General features: G+C 56.0%; 1 protein-coding gene and 1 long non-coding RNA gene across 6 annotated transcripts in view; one reads left to right on the forward strand and one right to left on the reverse strand.

Moving 5' to 3' along the window:
• The window catches only part of KAZN (kazrin, periplakin interacting protein), a 1,028,312-nt gene that overhangs the window by 923,955 nt on the left and 84,218 nt on the right, over window positions 1–20,139 (forward strand). The gene's annotated exons all lie outside the window — the stretch shown is intronic.
• LOC309842128 lies at window positions 11,173–15,014 on the reverse strand. The gene is made up of 4 exons (XR_014299511.1): window positions 14,869–15,014; window positions 12,991–13,119; window positions 12,424–12,511; window positions 11,173–11,409 (listed from the first exon to the last, which is right to left on the reverse strand). It is a non-coding gene; the product is annotated as an uncharacterized lncRNA (long non-coding RNA).

A 20,139-nucleotide genomic window follows, 5' to 3' on the forward strand; every position in this document is an offset into this window, starting at 1 on the left:
AGGACCTGCAGACAGTGGGGCGGCAGGCGGCCCGAGTGGCTGACAGAATGATGTGTTCTTGGTGCTGGGATGGCTCTGCCCACCTGCTTCCACACACATAAAACACATGCGCGCGCACACACGTCCTTGTCCCCCCGGTGCTGTGGGGGCTGGGAAAGCAGCTTAATGTTTCCTGCTCCCCTTCCCACATCCACACTCCATTCTCGAGTTCGTTCTCCCCATCAAAGACTTGCTCATCTCCTGGGCAGCTTATCACACTGGACTGAGTGTGTGTGTTCCTCTTCCAGAAGTCATGAGCATGAAGCTATGAGGTTTAGGCCCCAGCTGCAACCTGGTGGCCCCTGGGGCTCGTGCAGGGGTCGCACCCAAAGCCTGCCCCTCTGATCTGCAGCCCTGATGTGGAGACTTTTAGCTGCTATGACTTAGAATTTAGTGGAAGTTTCCAGAGAGTTCTAACTCTGCAGATAGAACATCTTCCTAATACATACCGACCACTTTTAAATATGGTTAAAAGATCCCCCCCCTTGAAGGCATCTGAGACTCCACGTTTGATCCAGTTGAAAATAATTTATAGGCAGGTGGAAGAAGTCCCCAGAGTCTTGGCTGCTTTGTTGTAGATGCTGGCCGGGCCAGTTGTCTCCAGCAGGTTAGCTGCTTTGCGTGGTAGCTGGGCTCCTGGAAAGGGCACAAACCCTAAGGTACAATTACTTGTTTAAAAAAATAAAAGTAATAAATACTCTCTTGTTTGAGATATACAGAAAGGTTTCAGAGTCCCTGGACACCCACCTTCCTTCACCGTCAATGTCTTCAATTACCTGGTACAGGGCACAGGTGCTTTTCAAGCCACGCCTTGCATCCTGTCCGCTGTTGTCTCACTGGCCAGAGCAAGACAAATGACCAAGCCCATGTCACGTGGGTGGGGACTCCGCCCGGGAGGCAGGTTCACGGGCAGCTATTTCTGTGGCTGCACCAAGCATTTTATTTATTTATTTTTAAAGATTTTATTTATTTATTTGACAGAGAGAGAGAGACCACAAGTAGGCAGAGAGGCAGGCAGAGAGAGGAGGAAGCAGGCTCCCCGCTGAGCAGAGAGCCTGATACAGGGCTCGATCCCAGGACCCTGAGACCATGACCTGAGTGGAAGGCAGAGGATTAACCCACTGAGCCACCCAGGTGGCCCCCAAGCAATTTAAAGAGACTCATTTCCAGAATCTGCCCAGGGTCTGGGGTTGTGGTGACTGACAACAATAATATAGCAACTCGGTCCCTTTTGGCTACTTGGCTTTTGATCAGTCTCTGTATCCAAGTAACGCATGTCCCTGTCCGGGGGTTTCCACACTGAGTCGCCCGTCTGTGGGTTGGAAGGCGAGCCTGTCCAGAATCTCCCCAGTGCTTTCCAAACAGTGGCCCTTCCTGACTGTCCTTCAGTACTTCGGGTCTGATTCTCGGTAGAGTTTACTATGTAATAATGTTCTAATTATGGAAATCCTTCATTTATTCTGAGAAAAACTACAAGAGTCATGTTTTTGGAAATACACAGACACCCTCTTGGGCTCACCCTCCCAGATCTGGTACTTGTTCTGGAAGCATGTACCAGAGCCCAACCTCTCCTCCCTATTTAGGAGGGGGAAAAAAAAAAAAAAAGATACGCACCCATTTTGCAGGTGGTATGATTGAGGTATGACTGAGGCGCATCTCTGCTGAGCTGTAATCATCACAGCTGTTACTTATTTAGCCCTTGGAATGCACAGGCTCCCCCCTGATCGCCTTGCCTGCAGGAGCTCACGGATCTCCCCACAGCCCTGCTAGGTGGGTAGTGTTTATTAGCCTCAGTTTCCCCATTGCTGGCATGGGAGCGAGAGAGGTTTAGGAATTTTTCTGAGGTCTCCAGGATAGTAGGTTTTGGAGCCAAGACTTACTTGATCTCCACAGAGTCTAGTTTCCAAACCTCTGTTTTTCGCAGACACTTACCAGATGCTTCTTTGATTCTTAAGGCCTTGGGGGCACAGGGAGGGAGTGGAATGGGGAAGAGAGGAAGGGTGAGCAGGTCTGGACATGGAAGCACACACTCAGAGGCCCCTTGAGATACAGGCGTCCCCCACTCCGCCCCGAGAAAGTTCACATGGTGACGCTCCGCTTTTACGAAAGACCGACTTTAGTACCTGAAAGAATCTGAGACAAAAGACAAAAAGCAAACACAGCGTCCAGCATTAGTTCTGCAGCGAGCCGTAGTGGGGGCCCTGCCTGGCTTCTCCCCCAGGAACAACACATCCAGCTGCCAGAGCTTTGAACCACTTCTGGGAGCATCTGTCCTCTGTCTGCGTTTCTCGGGTGGATCTGTTAGCAAAGTGTGTCCTCAGGTATCAGGGGAGCCTGAGAGAGGTGATTTTCTAGATCTGGGAATGCTGGCAAATTTTTCCACGTAAATGAATCACAGTTGCTTCTTTTGGCTTATGGAAGGTTTCACAGGGACGCTCTGCTTTCGGACAGCGGGGCAGACCTGTACCAGGGTTTGTGGATTCATTCCCAGTCTTTGCCCTGGAAGGTGTCCCAGGAAGTAAAGGTTGGTCTCAGTCACACAAGCCCAGAGCTTCTCTTCCTGCCCCTCCTCTTTCCCTCCACGGTTCAGTGAACACACGGCAGCCTCGAGAATTGCCAGTGGTCTCAGGGGCCATGTTTCAGGTGTGAGCAAAGGCTGCAGACCTTGAACCTCTGCCTTAGGTGAACCCCGACTTCCTTCCCAGGAAGGGCTGCGGATTGATGGGCTGGAAGGAGAAGAACAAACCTGTGAGGAGAGCCACATTCTAGAACTGCCTTTCAAAAGGCATTGCCCCACCTCATTAAATCCTGGTTGGAGGGGTGGCGTCTGTCACCGTGTAGGCGTTGTGCCCGCCTCACCCTGGCAGGGTCAGGACATGGCGCTGAGGCCGTAGCAGGAAAATGAAAGGCCCGCCGGCCTCTGTCCTGGGGAAATAGCTTTGGTGTGAGCCAGGGAGGGTCCTTTTCAGAGTCGCAGGCACCCTTGCTCGGCTAGGGTGAGCACCGGCCCAAGATGGCTAGGGACACAGGGTCACATTGCCAGTGACCTCAACCATGATTCTCTTCAGCCCTGGTGGGCTCCTCAGGGGACACTGTCTTCTTGGTCTCAGAGACCAGGGGGGGCGAGCCTTCCTGAAAGAGCTGCCCCTGCTGCCCCATGAAGTAGGTAGAGTTAGGAGGACGACAGCTGGGGAAACTGAGGCTGCAGGAGGCTCCAGGAAGCTCATGCGGCTCTCAGGTCTCAGTGTTCAGACTTGAAGTCCCATGCCTGACACAGATCCGTGACTGCCGCCCCATCCCAGTGTTTGTTTTCCATTAGTGGATATTCTCAGTGTTCCTAAAACCTGACCTAGGAGCCCACTCACGTATTCACTTAAACACTTGCTGGGGTCCATTTATCAGGCGCTATACTGGGCCCTTAGGGTGGGTCTGTGAGCACGAAAGACAAAAGATCCATTTCTCGTGGAGCTTCCATTCTAGAAGCATGTGCCAGTTGGTACTGCTGCGGAGCACACTAGCCCCAAATCTTAGTGACCTAAACAACCGCCATCTTTCTTATAGGTCGTGGCGTTGTGTCAGGCCCTTGGCAGGGCTCAGCGGGACAGTTCTTCAGTTCCGCGCGGTGTCATTGGTCCCACAGCCGTAGTCCACCAGAGTCCAGGACAGCTGCCCTCCCATGTCTGGTGCCTGGTGGGGGAGGGGTGCCAGCGTTCATCTTGGAGTGACCCGAACTCCCTCGTGGTGGTCCAGCCTTGCACATGGATAGACTCAGGGCTCCCCCAGAGAAGGTTCCCAGAAACCAAGTGCAAGCTGCGAGGTTTCTTATGGCCTGGCCTCAGACGTCACCGAGCGTCACTTCTACCACATTCTGTTGGTGACGGGCCAGCCACGGGGCCAGCCAGACTCCACGCTGTACAAAGCATGTGGTAGGAGATACGATTATGTCCATCTTTGCGAAAATACCATCTGCCACAGAGGAGAGGGAGAAGGCCAACGATAAACAATGAACAGAGTAAAAACTAAATTGCATGTGTTCAAAGATTTTAAGTACCATGGGAACGTGGAAATTTTACAATCGGGTGAAATACGACCCAGCCATTCCTTTCTAGGCGTTTACTCACCTAGGAAATAAATGCCCATACCAAGACATGGCACGCAAATGGCGGGGGGGTGGTAGAGATGTCATCTGTGATGGCTTCAAGCTAGAAACAGTCCACCTGTCTGTCCGCACGTATATGGGGAAACCGACTGCTACAGTCTGCAGGGGAAACTCAGCAGTCAAGCTGCAAACTATGATACATGTAGCAGCGTGGTGGGTCTCAAAATAATTACCCCGAGTGACAAGAGCCCAGGGAGAGAAAAAGGAAAAATCGCACATCTTGTATGATTCCACTTCCATGAGACTCTAGCAGAGGAAAACGAATCTGTTAGGTGGGGGTCTGTAAGGAGGAGGGGTCTCCTGGCGGTGGGAGGAGGGCCAGGAGCTCGGCTCACAAAGGAGAGCCAGGGACTCGGAGGTGACGGGCATGCTCGCTGTCTTGAGGGTGCTGATGGCTTTTCAGGGGGTCGCACGAGGCAGATGGTCTCAGACGGTCCCTGTTAAACTTGTGTAGTTGGTTGTATGTCATTTATAATCGATAAAACCGTGTTTAAAGGAGTGCAAGGTAAATTAGGATTCTTTGGGGTGGGGTGCCTTGCAGGCCCCCGGAGGCCCCCTGGCTCGGGCAGCCTCCAGCTTTGCCTTCTTGTCCTGCATGCTGGCATCAGCAGGCCATGGGGGGGGGGGGTGGGGGGTGGAAGGGGGACGCAGCCTCAGGTGGCAGCATCCGGCCAGTCCGGGCAGAGCCCTGTGCTGTCAAGGCCCCAGCACGCTGGGCTTCTGGGCTCATATTCCAGGAAGAGGCAGAGACCAGAGAGGTCGGAGGCTGCATGTCTGTGGCCCGGGCTTCCGGCCCAGCTCTTCAAATAGCTCCAACCGCGCAGACGGGGCCAGCGCTGGGGACGCGAGCTGCGGCTACCAACCAGGCAAGCTTTTGTGCCCGAGCCTGGCGTGTGGGCACAAAAAGAGGAGAGGCATTTTTTGGCACCGAGCAAAAAGCTCAGAACAATGTAGAAACTTAGGAAGGAGAATTCCAAATCTGCTCAGGGCCAGGTACTGTTGTAGAGAAAAGACGGAGGTTACAATCCAGTGGCTCACCAGCGTGTATAATGAAGACAACCTACACATATTTACCCGACCTTTCTGTGGGCCGGGAGCAATGCGTGGGCTGCAGATCCCGTGAGTTATCTCGGATAATCCTTCCCATTTTTCAGACAAGAAGATTGAAGGAGCAGTCGCCTGCTGAAAGGTGGAATTTAAACCCAGGAAGGTGTGCCTGGCTCCAGGACCTGCCTGATTTCTCTGGCACAGCCCCATGAGGGGCCCCCACTGTTGTTTGTTTAAGCGGCTAACAGTTGGTTGTTGTGATAAATCATTTGTGATGTGGATCCTGGGAACAGGCTGGGCCTGCCAGAGCAGGGGGGAGGCCACGGCTCTCCATCCGTGTTGCCCTTGATCTTCGCAGGCCTCTTCTGGAAAATGGGAGGGTGGGGCGGAGTGCTCTTAGGAGCCCCATTGTCCTGTCCTGCGAGCAGCATACTCGGAATGAGGGGGGAAATACCTCTGAGAAAGCCAGGCCGGAGCCCCATGCTACCAATCGGTACGTCGCTGGTCACACCGGCCGGGCCGCTGGGTACCACGGGGCCTGCCACTCACTCTCACCCCAGCCCAGACAGAAACCTCAGGGGCCTACACTCAACAGCCCTGGCTGGCAGCCCTTAGCCCTTAGCAACCTCTCTGGAGTTGCTCACCCACGAGCTTTGGATCATGACTTTCTAGAAGAATCATTCTGACTCACACCTTGCCTGCAGAGCACGGTGCCCAAGGAAAGAAAGAAGGCTAGCAGGAGCCGTGGGCTCAGGCAGAAGGAGGAAATGTGTTAGGACTGGTGGGTCAGTATCCCCAAGCCGTGCCAAGCCTCAGGAAGAGGCTTCTCTTGGTCAGTTTTGCTTTTTAGCTGCCCTGGAGACAGGGCCCAGCTGGATGCAGCTAGAGTTGGCCTTCCTGGTGCTGTGAACCCTTCTGACTCCTGGCCGGTGTGTAGCAGGGAGCTCAGCGCATGGTCGAGGGCTCCACACACGGGTCCTGGGGTGAAGGCAGAAGATTAAAAACTTAGAGGCTTTGAAACTATCACTTTCTTGCGGAGGGGGCTGTTGACGCCCGCAGTCTGTCGCAAATTCCAGAAGGTCCTCCGATTTGGGCAGCATCCCCAGGGCTCACTTTGCTGGCGATGTGGCCCTGTCATTGCCATCCTGAGCGCTGACCTCTGTCTCCCTCCACAAAGACCAGCAGAACACATCATGCTCCCCTGCTTCCGAGTCATTTAAGGAATCTGTGCGCCGGGCACTGGTGTCCATGGAGGAAAAGGGCACACCCCTTTCTTTCTTCCTCATAGTTCAGGTGACTGCAGATCAGGGAGACTCACTTCCTCCAGGGCAGTCTGGGGTAGCACTGGGTGGCCCCCAGGGGGGAGCTGGACTGGGGGGCTCTGGCCAGTCCCACAAGGGAGGATTGTTTCTGGGTGGAGCTTTCAGAGGAACATGGCTTCAGAGAAGGCCTCAGAGGCGAACAGCTCACCAATTGACAAAGACTATCGAGGGTCCGACCCTGCCCTCCCCTGCCAGTGCCAAACCTCTCCCCTGCTCACCTGGGCGGGGCTGAGTGATCACCAGCGGCAGGTAAGCCTTGAAGTGCATGTTGGCCAGGAGGTGCATGTTGGCGTCTCAAGGACAGAGTTTCTGTTCCAGGCAAAGTGTGTCTCCCAGTGGGCTCCTGGCTTTGTCCCGTTCCCAGCTGTGTGTCTTTTCATTCCCTGGGCACTGCACATTGAATCAGAACCTAGATCTTCCTAGCCCACGGCTCGTGGGTGATTGACTTCTCTGGAGTTTGGGACCTGCCAAGGTCAATGGCTGTCGTTTGGGAACGGGACTCCCTAGAGCCCTGGCAGGGCCCCTGGGTCCAAGGGAAGAGCAGAGGAAGGAGCCGGTTGGGGATGTTTTGCTGGATGTTGGGATTATCGAAGGCGCCTGACTACTCGATTGATGGTGGGTGTGGGCAGTCGGTGAGAGGTGTGTGACCACACCGCCAGGAGTGTGGTGTCCCTTGCTCAGATGAGAAGTTGGTACAAACCCCCCTTTTTGGGATCCTCTACCCACCAGTGAAGCCCCTGGAGACAGTTGTTTTCTCTCGTTGGATTTCTTTTCATCTGCGAGGGCTTCTTCCCATATTCTGGAAGCTCGGACCCCCCCCCCCAAGCTGCCCGCAGGTTTAAGAGACTGTTTCACGCTGGTGATGGATGGATGACCACGGGGCACACTGGAGTGGTGCAGGCTGGGGCTCTGCTTACCCCCGGGGGTGGGTGTGTGGGCGGGGCTTTGTTCCTGGCAGGTGGGAGGGCTTTCCCCGGGCAGAGCCGGGCTTTCCAAGCGGCTCCCAGCAGGACAGGATGCCAAGATGCGGTGGTCTCTGTTACTGTTCAGAGTTTGTTAGCAGTAAGTGGGAAAGGTGGTGAGATTCTAGGGAGAGGACAGTGGCCGGCAATAAGGGGGATTCCTCCCTGCCGTGTTACACTCTACGTGGGTGCCAGGAGCCAGGCCCGAGATGTCCCTGTTCATACCAAGCAGTTAGGAGATACTCAACCAGGGAAGGGAAGGTGCTCCTCTGAGTTTCCGGGTTCTGCCCAGGTTCTCAGGAAAGCAGTGAAAAAGCAGACAAAAGTGTCGTTTACTGAACACCTGCAGAGTGCCATCCACCGTGGGAAAGCAAACAGTCGCTCACAGAGTCCTCCTTACCGTCCTACAGGACGCTTCCTGGGCTCCTTTTTTTTTTTTTTTTTTAAGATTTTATTTATTTATTTGACAGACAAGGATCACAAGTAGTCAGAGAGACAGGTGGCAGGGGCTGGGGAGAGAGCCCGATATGGGGCTCTATCCCAGGACCCTGAGACCATGACTTGAGCCGAAGGCAGAGGCTTTAACCCACTGAGCCACTCCTGGGCTTCCTTTTATGGGCAAAGAACAGAAGCTCCCAAAGTCTGGTGGGTGGTCAAGTCAGGACCAGGGCAAGTCTTTTGACCCTTGGGCAGGTCACTCAACCTCACTGTCTCCGTGGGTGGCGCAGGGGTTCCAACCACCCCTGCCCTGGGGTCCTGCGGATTCACTGAGAAAACTCGCAGGACGGGGTTAGAAGAGGAAGTGTCCGTTTATTAAATACCTGCTGCTCTTACGTTATCATTGTTGATTATTTATCTTACTTTATCACCATTTGTTGTCCAGACTGGGAGAGCTCCACGGGAGAGAGAGAGAGCCTAGTAAACAAAGTTGTGCTGGGACAGTAGGCATCCACTGGGACCGTCCCAGACAGACAGGGCCCGTAGCCCTTGACCGACGGACAGGATCTGAGCAGGTCAGGGGATGACGTAAGCAAAGGTTTGGAGGTTGGACAATCACGGTTTGTGCAGGTGACCTTGCACAGTGTGTGCAGGGTGATGAGGCAGACCTGGTCGTGGGTCCCACCTGCCCCGCTGGACAGAAAAAGGCACATCTCCCCCATCCCGGACTCCACTGCCCAGAGCACATCCTTCCCTCCACTCCCAAGTTCATCTCCCACCCGTTCGGCATCGTGGTTCAGGGGCACACCAGTCCATTCTTCATGGACCTGAAAAGACGTGATCTTTGCCGCGACAGAGAGGATTGGGTGAAACCCCCCGCGGCGGCACGGTAGATGGGCAGGAGCAGAAGGGGAGAAGTTAGTAAGTCATGGAGTGCGTCCTCGGTCCACACCAAAGGAACAAAGCTTTTGGGTGGTGGCCGCAGGAGGAAGCATGCAGGAGGCAGGAGAGGAAGGCAGACGCTGGTGTCCCTAGTCCCTAGCCTGCGTGGCTTCTGTGTGAAAACCTCAGCAGGAGCCCGTGATGTCTTGATAAGGACGCGTCTCCAGGCAACTGCTGTTCCACACCCACAGGGCCCCTGTGCCTCCCAGCCTGGGAGTCCAGTTCCCAGAAGGGTCAGAGCAGCCTTCCCTTTGGAAGCGTGGGGTCTGAGAGATGCTACGGAGAACTTCTTTCCCAGAGAGAGAAGGGAAGGCAGCTGGGACCTGGAGACCAGGCTCGGGGGGGGGGCGGGGGCGGGGGTGGAGTGACAGGTCCCAGCGAGCTGGAAGCTGGGCCTAGACCCGTGTCCTGACTCCCTGCCCTGAACGCTTAGTGGGGTCCTTGCTTTTTCCTGTCTCTATTCCTAAAATAGTTTTCTAAGTTTAATGGGATCTTGACCAGTCGAGTAGGGTCTTAGCTCAAGAAGGCTAGGCCGATCACCCATCTATAAATATGTATTTTGGGCATTAATGGGGCTCCCATGACCCTCTGTGGAATCTTGGTGCAAATTAGAAGCAGCCATATAGACAGATTCAGAAAACACACCCCTTCCCATTGAACATAGTCCTGCTGTTCTACTCAGGCCTCAAGTTTCCCAAAGCTCTTAAAACGCAGCCCTGGGTGGAGGTGAGCAGGCTTGGGCCTGGGAGAGTGGGACGAGGGCTCCCCGCCTATCCCCTCTGAGCCAAGGCTTCTATTCTCAGTATCCTGAGACCTCGCAGGTGCCCAGTGTGGGGGCCAGCAGAAACTGGTGAGTCTGCGATGCCTAGGAAGACTGGAGGCACGATGCTGGATCTTTCCACCACCTGAATTCTTTTTTTTTTTTTTTAAGATTTTATCTCTTTATTTGACAGAGATCACAAGCAGGCAGAGAAGCAAGCAGAGAGCCCGATGCAGGACTCGATCCCAGGACCCTGAGATCATGACCTGAGCCGAAGGCAGAGGCTTTAACACACTGAGCCACCCAGGTGTCCCTGAATTCTTTTTTTTTTTTAAGATTGATTGATAATTGGTTGATTACTTGATTGATTTTAAATTTTATTTATTTATTTGAGAGAGAGCACAAGCAGGGGGAATAGCAGGCAGAGGGAGAAGCAGGCTCCCTACTGAGCAAGAAGCCTGACATGGGACTCAATCCCAGGACCCTGGGCTCATGACCTAAGCCGAAGGCAGGTGCTTAACCAACTGAGCCACCCAGGTGCCCCTCACCACCCGAATTTCTAAAGACATCTTCCTGTGGCCCAAGAGTCTGGTTTGGGAAGTGCAGGTGCTGACTTAGGGAAAAAGAAGTTCCAGTTAATAGACACAGCCCACCCAGGCACCCTCCAGCCAGCACCCTTGGCCACTGGCTCGGAGCACTGTTGAGGGAGCTTCAGGCCCCCTGGCAGGTGCCTGGCAGCTTGTCTGTGATCGTCAGAGCAAAACTCCCAACCATTGCTTTTGCCTGTTGAAGACAGCGGGGAGCCTTTCTACTCCAGAAATGAGAAGGGCACCCTCCTGCGGTTTCTCCAGATGCCCAGAGCTCTCCTTCCCCTTAACGGGTGTGGGCATTTCATTTTGAGCGTCGTGTGTCCATGTTGTTCATGCCCAGGTGGGAGGGCACGGTGAGGCTGTGTACCGCCCTCCTGCCCCTGCTGGGATGCCCAGCCTAGCTCATTCGGGATGCGCCCTGGGCTTGGTCCCAGGGCCAGAGCCTTCATCCCAGGGCTGAAAGTGTAAGTAGTAGATTAAGAAGATGCAAGTTAAATTCACCCGGAGCTCACCTCTCAGATTGGCAAAAATCCAAACGCTCTCACACGTGATTCTCAGAAAGGCAGAATGGTGGGACCCTGGTGGGGGGGAACATTGAGGAACCAGCGAGCAAAATCACATATGCATTCGCTCACTGACCCAGCCGTCCCACGGCAGAGGGTTTACCCTGAGGGTGAAACATCACGAACATGAAACAAGTTACTTTATCCTTCTCCTAGAATACATCTGAAGGCTTACAAGAGCAGAAGAATGGGAAGCAAATCTTGAAGGGTTTCCAGATTGTCTGGAGTTACTTTGTTACTGTGGAATAAAGCAAATAAGTAAACATCTCTTGTTAAGGGTCAGGATTGTCTCTGTGGGAAACAGGAGTCTGGAAGGGGGGAAGGTGTTGGATGGGAGTTGGAGACATCAGTATGCTCTTGACTTTATTTATGTAATTTTATGTAGAGGTACATACATAGAGGATTTACAAATTGTAACCACAGAAGGGGCAAAGAAGCAGTGCCCCCTAGCAGCGGGGCCCACGCCTGGTGCCCACAGCTGTTTCTCAGCGCTGCTCCCTGTGAGAAGGGCGCCTTAGACCTGAGCGGAGGATCCCAGGTGTCGGGCAGTGCAGACTCACAAGGTGTGCCTCAAACATCTTGTCATTCTGGAAGGCAAGAGACAGATGGGTCAGAAAGCAGGCACTGGTTGGAAGAGGGGGCTGCTGACAAGGGGGAGACAGTTGAATGTCCAAAACAATGAGAAAATTAGATTCTTCACGGGGGAATGGAGGAGAAAGATGAAAGCTAGTTAGTCAATGTGTAATTAACTAGAAAATCACCGAAGTGGGCACGCTGCCATATGGGCCTCCTGGTAGGACGCAGCGAGAGGACACAGCGTCACCTGTGGGGTGGTTGGATTGGAAGCAGGGCAGCTTCGACGTCACCGAAGACCCACGGAAGGCAAAGGGAACCTCCTGGATTTAGGGAGAATCAGGAGCCACGAAGTTCAGTGTCATGTGTGACCTTGTTTGGGATCTTGGGCCGGGGGGTTGGGAAAGCCGCAGAAGCAGTTACCGGGGGGACTGTCGGGGCTCGGTGTTAGGGGGTGTGGTTGCATCCGCGGTGATGCAGAATGAGACTGGTCAGGATGGGCCGACACCGGAACTCTGGGTGGTGGGGCCCCGGCGATCTGGCAGCCCTACCTGAGTGCAGGGCCACTTCCCCGGTACATGCCCTGTGCTGGCCACGTGCCGGAACAGATGTTAATCCTCGTTTGCAGATAGGAAACATGTGTACAGTGATATTACTTCTCTTTATGAATATTTTAATATTAAAGCAGCAAATCCCAGAAAATGCTGACCTGCCGCTTTTCTGGGTTGGCGCATTCCAGGCAGTTCCACTGGCCTGCTTGATGCCCGCCCAAACGCGTTCACAGAAGGAGCGTGTGGGTCTCTTCGCGTGGCCAGGCGGGGCTCTAGGACACCCATCCGTCCTTGAATGGGATTTGCGGGACCCCAAGGGGACACTGTTGTCGTCTTATTTTGAGGTCACTTGAGGAAAGTGACTCGACTCCAAATCTCCAGATCTGAGCTGTGTGCTGGGGGTGTGGGACTCTGCTGGAGCCCTAGCTGGCCGCCTTCCTGGGGACCGACTGAGGGGACATCAGGCCTTGCACATACCCGCTAGGTAATCAGTAGATCCTCCATCCGCTGGAGCTGCTACCGCTTTTCTCTGTTCACTTTAATCAAAGGCACCACAGCAGGTACTCTGCCAAGTATTGGAAACACAGAGTCATTCATTCCAGAAATATTGATTGACCCTGGCCCCATGCCAGGCCCAGGGCTAGGTGCTGAGTATATCGTGGAGAGCAGAACAGCTCAGCAGTTTCGAGGGGAGTCAAGTAATGAATTAGTGAACAGACAAGGAAAAGGTAAGATAGAAGCACATGCCCAAAGGATTGAGACGGGGAGGCATGGAAGACGGGGGGGGGGGGGTGCTCCTTGGCCTGTGGTGGCCAGAGAAGGCCTCTCCGAAGCAGAGGTCTCTAACTCGAGACTGATGGGGAAGAGTCAGGGGGCAGCTCTCGGGGCAGGGGGACAGAGGAGGCGCGTGTGGCTGGAGGGTAAAGGACAGGGAGGAGTGGGAGGTGACGACAGGCAGGTCCAGGAGGGACTTTGCCGTCCAAATGAGGACTTGGACCATTACACCCGCGGTTTTAAGCCGGGAAGCCGCTCCACCGGACTTGCATTTGAAGCAGCCCCGGCTCTGGCGGTCCTCTTGAGAAGAGACGGAATTAGGGGTGGTCGTGAGAGGCTGTTTCGGTCCTCCCACAGGACAGGTCTGGAGAATCGCCAGACTTGCCGGCAGATCAGATCCTGGGGAGGGAAGAGGACGACCCACGAGGATGGGGCCTGGGCACCTGGGGCCGCGCGTCCTCCTCCGGCCCGAGACACTCGGGAGCCCTGGCAAGCTTTTAGGCAGAGAGGGATGGGCTCTGAATGGGGTTTAGGAAGCCAGCCTGGGGGTTAGGCCCAGGTGCCAGGGCCAGGGTGGAGGAGGGGCACGAGGGCAGGTAGTTCACCCTGCCTGCAGAGGAAGCCGGGGTGAAGGCAGAGCCTGTTTCCTCCTCACATTTGGCCTCAGGCTCCTTGGCTGGGTGGGGGTGGGGGGTTGTCCTGCACCGACCCCTCCTCCTGGCTTCCATGTCCTCCATGAGGGGAGGGAGAATGGGGCCCTCCCCTGCGTTCCCAGGCAAAGGCAGAGTTCCCACGGAGGCCCGGCATCTGGGTTCCCGTCCACACCCGGCCCGCCCTCCCCTCTCAGCCTGTCGGAGCAGAGCCGGAGCGGAGCAGGGATGCTGCAAAGGAAGGAGGGCCGCCCTGCCGGGCCCTGCTGGAGGGGATTGTAATTAAAAGCAGGGCGGCTGCACTTAGACTAATGACATCCCACACTCGGAAATGCTGTCCTAGGCTCTGGTTTTCCTGATGCCAGAAAATCCAATAACCCCAGGTTACATCCAGTCTGGATGTCGTGCTGATGGGATTTGTGAAATCCACCCAGTGTGTTGTATTCTGGTCATTACCTGGGGTGGGGAGCGGCTCTCACTCTGCCCCGGGACAGGCAGCTGGTTCACAAGGGCCACCCTTAACCCAGGTGGGCTCAGGTGTGCAGCTCAGCCCCGGAGGCTGGGGAATTGAGGGAAGACTGGCTGCTGGCTCCCGCCCTCAGGGCCTCCAGCCGCTCCCCCCATCCCCAGCTCCAGGCACACTGGGGCTGCGCGCAAGACGGCCTCCCCTCGCCTGGACTCTTGGGGTCCCCACATGTGACTGTCTTCCGGGACAGCAAACTTTCCTAGAGCCTCCTGCACTCCCCCGTCCCAGCCAGACTCAAAGGAGCCCAGGTCAGCCTTTCTTAATGACTCAAGGTCACACAGGAATATTCAGTTTTGTACTTGGGAAAATGTTGCCCCGGCCCTTTGCACTGGATTCTCTTCCCCTTTTGCTCAACTTGTCTGTTGTCATCGGGCTGCCTCTGGGAACCCTGCACCCACCCCTCAGCCCCTCGGAGGACCAGTTTGTTCATCTGCAAAGTGGGGATGATATCAGGACTGGCCTGGAAGAGGGACGGAAGGATGGATTGTCACCGCAGCAGCTGCCCTGGGCACAGGTGGCCCCCAGGACTGGAGAGGGGCCCTAACTCTGGGTACCTTGTTGCTGCCCCTGCTGTGCTTAGACCCAGCATGGAGCAGACCGAGAGCCCTCCAAGGCCACTGCCGCTGCCGTAGGAGGAGGGTGACCATGACCTTGTGCATGGGTCATAGAATGTGGCTGGTGGGCCCCGGGGGGAAAAGGGAGTGTCTCAGCTCCACGGAGCACCCTGCCATGCATTTCTGCAGTGCTGAGCTGTGACCTGCCCCACCCCCTCCAGGATTCCCGAAGGTGCCAGCCCTGGGCGGGCCCCTGCTGGCCTGTTGGACAGCAAGGAAACCTCCCCCCTGGGAGCTCATGTGACTTTTCCACAGAGTTCCCTGCAGAGCCTGGTTGCATTCCCTGTGCCCCATTCCAGCTCCGTGACACCAGGAGCCCAGGGGACCCCCTCCCTGAGCAGAGCCTCTGTTCTCATACCTTTGCGGTTGGAGACAAGCCAGAAGGAGCCCACGAGCTGCCACCAGCTGCCTGGGGAATCAAGCGGGCACCCGACGGAAGGGGCCTCCCACGGCTCTTCTCTTCCCCAGTTCTGCAACCGAACTTGATTTTCTCCTTTCCTGCCTTCCGCGTTTTGTGCAAAACGCCCCTCTTGCCAGAAGCCCTCTCCTGGCCGGCCCAGGCACCATCAAGCAGCTCCTTATTTTTATTTACCTTCTGTGATTTGAGGCTGGAAAGCTGCTAACCCACAGATACGCTCTCCTGAGGCTGCTTATTGAATGTTTAAACGTGTTACCACTGTTCAAAAGTCGGAAACTATTCATGGTATGGATTTCTGCCTTCTTTTGGAAAACCAAACAGGTCTGGCCACCTGGGGCCCTGCGGCCCGCGGTCAGCAGTCCGCTGAGGCTGTCCTCTTGGACGTCTCACGCCATCTGCGGCCCTCCACACCCCACCCAGCCCCTTCTGCCTGCCTCTGCCCCCCCGCTTTGTGCCTCATGCACCCATTCTGAGAAAGCATGCCGGTTGCCATCTCAGCAGCGGAGCCAGCCCAGCCTTCTGTGTCTTCGGTCCTCAGTCCCCCGCACCCACGGGGACCAGAGCTTTTGACATGCTCTTTTCTCCCCCTTCCCTTTGCAGCCACGTCCTTCTCCCCTTCCTGACCGCCGTCCCTCCCTCTTACCCCCCTGCCGGCAAGCACAGTGATTCACACTTTCCCCTTTGCTCCGTGGATCCCTTCGCTGGTGGCTGGGTTTTAGCACACTGGGTGTGTGGCTGAGTCATCCCTATGTCATCGGATCCCCGCTCCGGGCCTGGCTTCAGTGGGTGCTCCAGGAATGCCGAGTACAAAAACGAGGTGATAAGGGAGCTAGCTACTGGGGCCCCACCCGCCCTGCCCACTGAGGTTCAGGCAGAGACGAGATGCCCAGCCTTGCCAGGATGGGCTGGAGAAGTCCTGCAGCGACACGCCTCGCAGCGGGACAGGCCTGTCGGCCAGGGAGGTGCTGCCTGAGGGACACCAGCTGCGTCCGAGTGCTTCCTCCAAGTCAGACTTCCCTCCCGCCAGCCTCTCCCAGTCCCTACAGGGAGGGCCGATCTTCCCAGAGTCATGCCCCTTGCAGGAAGAAGACCTCTTGGGAAGCTGTAGACCTCGGGCACCTTGCACATCCCAGTGCCCATCTTGGCGTGGGGGGCTCGGGAAGGGACATGCATTTGCCCTGTGCGACAGGGTGCCCACCTCCCTGACCTCATGTCCCCGAGGGAGCTCAGTCGCACTCTCCTCTGTTCCTCACATGCCTAGGGGGCCTTGTTGCTTGGCTGATCCCTCAGCCTGGAAAGTTCTTTCCCAGCATTCCCTGCCTCTGGCATCCGAAAGCATTGGGCTGCTCATCCTTCATGGCTCTAGGTTTAAATGTCACCTGCACAGAGAGGTCCTTGGAGCTTCGTCTCCCCAGGAGGCCTGCCCTGTGCCCCCACCCCCATCCCTCCAGGTACTCTCCGTCAGGCTCAGATGCTTCCCTTCACAGAACATTTCAGTTTCCGACTGTTTTCTGCATCTGGGCTCTTAGTTATTTGCTTTAAGCTGTAGGAGGGCAGAGGGGTCGCGTCTGATTGATTTCTGCTCTATCCCCAGCAGCCGGCCCAAAGTCAGAATGGTGTGGGTTCTCAGTAACTGGGTGAACAGACCAGTGCTACCAGGAGTGGGCTGACTTGCCTGGCTAGCCACGTGGAGTAGCCCCCGAGGATGTAGGATCAGGGCTGGGCTAGGAGCTGGCAGCGGGGCCCAAAGCCTTGGGGGCTGACTAGGACCCTGGGCACCTGGGACCCCGTGGGGCCTCACTGAACGAAGATGTCCGATAGGCCTGATCAAATCCCAGCTCAGCTACTTTGTTACTGTGTGGCTCTGGGCTAGAGCTTTCCGACTCACAGCAGTTCAAGGCATTTGAGAATGGTACCTGGAAGCTCAGCACAGGGTAAATGATGATCCAGGAGTGAGCCTGGCTTGAAGTGTGTGTGGTTTGGAATGAGGCAGACAGGAAGTGGAGATGCGGGTCTGTGTTGTAGAGATGGGCTGGGGCTTGGATACTGTCCTGGAGCCTCTCTTGCCCGTTCCTCCTCGCTCCCACTCTGCAGATGGGAACTGCCTCGGAGGCCCCCCAGCCAGCCCGGGGCAGAGCGGGAGGCGGACAGGCTCCCACTGCTCATGGACTGATTTCTTGGTTCTGTAGCAAAAAGATGCCCCAGACATTGGCCAGTGTGGGTTTGGGGATCATCTGCCTTGTGGGGGCCTGGGCCCTCTGCTCCTTCTCTGTGTTCTCAGCCCAAAGAGAAATAAGGACATTGCTAACTTCTGGGAAGATAGCCAGTGCGGGCCTGCCCAGGGGATGGGGCTGTGGGCGGAGCGGAGACTTCAGGGATCAAAGTGGGCAGGGGACACAGCCTCTGGGCAGTTTGGCGCCATCCCAGACCCAAGACTCTACCTGAAGTAATGCGTGAGATACTCTCAGCACCCTGCAAGGCAGCTGCTTTCATCGGCTTCACTTTACAGATGAGGAAACTGAGGCACAGAGGCATATAGGTCCCTACTTGGTAGAGCCTGGGTTTGGACCCAGGCTGTTGGGCTCGAGGACTTAACTGTCAACCACTTACTCGGCCAGGGAGCTACAGTCTACAAGTATATGTCAAGTTCACGGGTAACCCAGTGGTAGTTAGATGGTGCTAGTCTTAGAGTCAGATGAACCTGATTAGAATCCCTGCTGTGTGACTTTAGGCAAGTCACTTCACCTCTCTGAGCCTTCATTTTGCCGTTAGGACAGTAGACATAAAAACATCTCCTGTGGGTGCCTGGAGGCTCAGTGGGTTAAAAGCCTCTGCCTTCGGCTCAGGTCATGATCCCAGAGCCCTGGGATCGAGTCCCACATCGGGCTCTCGGCTCCTCGGAAAACCTGCTTCCTCCTTACCCACTCTGCCTGCCTCTCTGCCTACTTGTGATCTCTGTGTGTCAAATAAATGAATAAAATCTTTAAAAAAAAAAATACTTCCTGTGCAGGGCTGTTGGAGGGACGGGAGGGGGTTGCAAGCGCAGCCCTCCCAGCGGCACCCCAGGAGTGTTTGTTTCCTCCCGCCCCGTGCCTTCAGCCTCAGGCACTGGCTCCTATCCAGAGCCTGACCTTGGCCTTGAGTTCTTTGAGGACTTCGGAAATGGCTTTGGCTGCCGCAGTGGAGAGAGCTGCCCCGATCTGCTGGCTGATCAGAATCTCGGGGCACCCCTTGCCAGGCCTTTCATGTTGTTGCTTTATTTCACAAGAGCCCCGGTGTTTGTTTAGCGATGGACGGTATTTTTAGAACTTAAAAGTAATTCTGCTCTTCGAGGAACAAGCCTATGGACGGGGCCCCATCTGGAGCCGGGCCGGGACTGCAGGCGTGTGGGCGCCGTGCCCTGCTCCTCTGGGGCCTTGCCCCTGGATGTGGGATAACGTAGCCTGCTCTGCCCAGCTTGACCCCTTCCTTCCCACTGGTCTGGCCCTGGGAGTGCTGTTTGGAGGGCGGGGGGGGGGTGCCCCGCACTTACAGCCTATGGGAGCCCGGGTAACACCCACCCCCACAAAGACATCCACATTCCTGTCCGTGGAACCGGAGGAGATGTTGCCTTGCGTGGCAAAAAGGACTTCACAGCTGTGATTAAGGATCTCAAGGTGGGAGCTTATCCCTCATTATCAGATGGGCCTGGTGCAGCCCCAAGGGCCCCTGTCCCAGGGAGGAGGGAGCATCAGAGAGAGAGGGGAGGGAGTGTGAGGTCGGAAGTGGAAGTTCAGCGTCAGAGGTAGCCTGTGGGTGCTGCAGTGCTCCTCTGGGGATGGAGGAAGGGGCCACGAGCCCAGGAACGTGGTTGCCTCTAGAAGAGGAAGAAAGCAGGAGAAGAGATTCTGCCCGAGAGCCTGCAGAAGGCAGCCAGCCCCGCTAGCATCTTGACTTTGGCCTAGGAAACCTGCTTTGGACCTCTGACCTCCGTGTGGCTTGTTTTAAGCCTCCAAGTTCGTGGTCATTTGTTAGCACAGCAGCAGGAACCCAATCCCTTCTCTCCTTGGAGCACCCCGCTTCAGACCCGGGCTGCAGGGGCGCTGAGCCCCCAGGAGTACCTCTGTGAGAGCTCACTCTTGGGGAATTCTTGAGAACGTAAGGACCCAAGCAAGCCCCCGGTGTGTAGTAAGCCCGAAAATACGATGTGGTTGCAGCTGTTGTCCGCTCTGCAGAGACGCGGGGTGGGGGTGGGGAGGTAGCACCGCAGTTGTGGTTTTGGATCGATGTCACAGAAATCTGGATTCGAGTTCAAGCCTCAGCACACCCAGTAAAGTTCGGCAGAGTTGCTGAGGCCTCTGGGCCTCAGTTTCCCCATCTATAGGAGGGGAGACTGTAGCTGCAGGCCCATGAGCAGGTGTACAGAGCACAGAGCCTGGCCAGAGCATTACTAGAGGAGCGGGACCCCTCCTCTAGTTCAGTCGGGGGGCCCTGCTTCCTCTCTGCCCCGGCTCGGCCACGCACCTCCTTCCACAGCTGGAGGGCTCTCGGTCTCCAGGGTCAACCTCACCGGGAGGCAATCTAGGCGGGAGGTGGCCTGTTCCTGCTGCCCCCCTGCTTGGTCCTCCAAAGCTGAAAACCTGAGGGACTGCCAAGGCTGAGGGCTCCAGAAGCTACAGCGGACACATCTGGGGCAGGAGGGACTCCTCTGTGGGCTGCGGGAGGACAGAGACCCAGAAATGGGGGTGCAGGAGCTGACAGATCGGCGGCACTGAGACAAGGACACCAGGGTGCATCAGGGCCAGGAGCACCCGCGTAGACTCAGACTGCCCACGCTAAAGCCATGCGTGGCTGATTGCCCTGTGAATGACCTTGGGCAGATCACGTAACTTCCAGGAATCGCAGGTTCCCTTTCAAAAAAGTCGACAGCGTCATCATCTTCTTTGTCTGACACATAGGGAGCCCTCCCTCCACGCCAGGCACCGTCCTGACTTCTCTAGAAAGATATTACTCTGAATCCCTACCATAAGCCCAGGAGGTGGGTGCTCTGGTCCGCCCTCAGGCAAGGGAGGGGCCCCGAGGAGTAAAGGAAGGTGCCAGAGACACACCCAGGGCTTTGGACCGAGTCACCTGGCACTCATCAGGCCTGTCACCTCCACCCTTGGGGATCAGCGGGGAGCCGCGAGCGCCTTCCAGAGCTCGTCTGGCCGATGCAGGGAAAGCACCAAGCGC

Source organism: Mustela nivalis, assembly GCF_964662115.1.
Source record: "Mustela nivalis genome assembly, chromosome: 10".
NCBI classification, from domain to species: Eukaryota; Metazoa; Chordata; class Mammalia; order Carnivora; family Mustelidae; genus Mustela; species Mustela nivalis.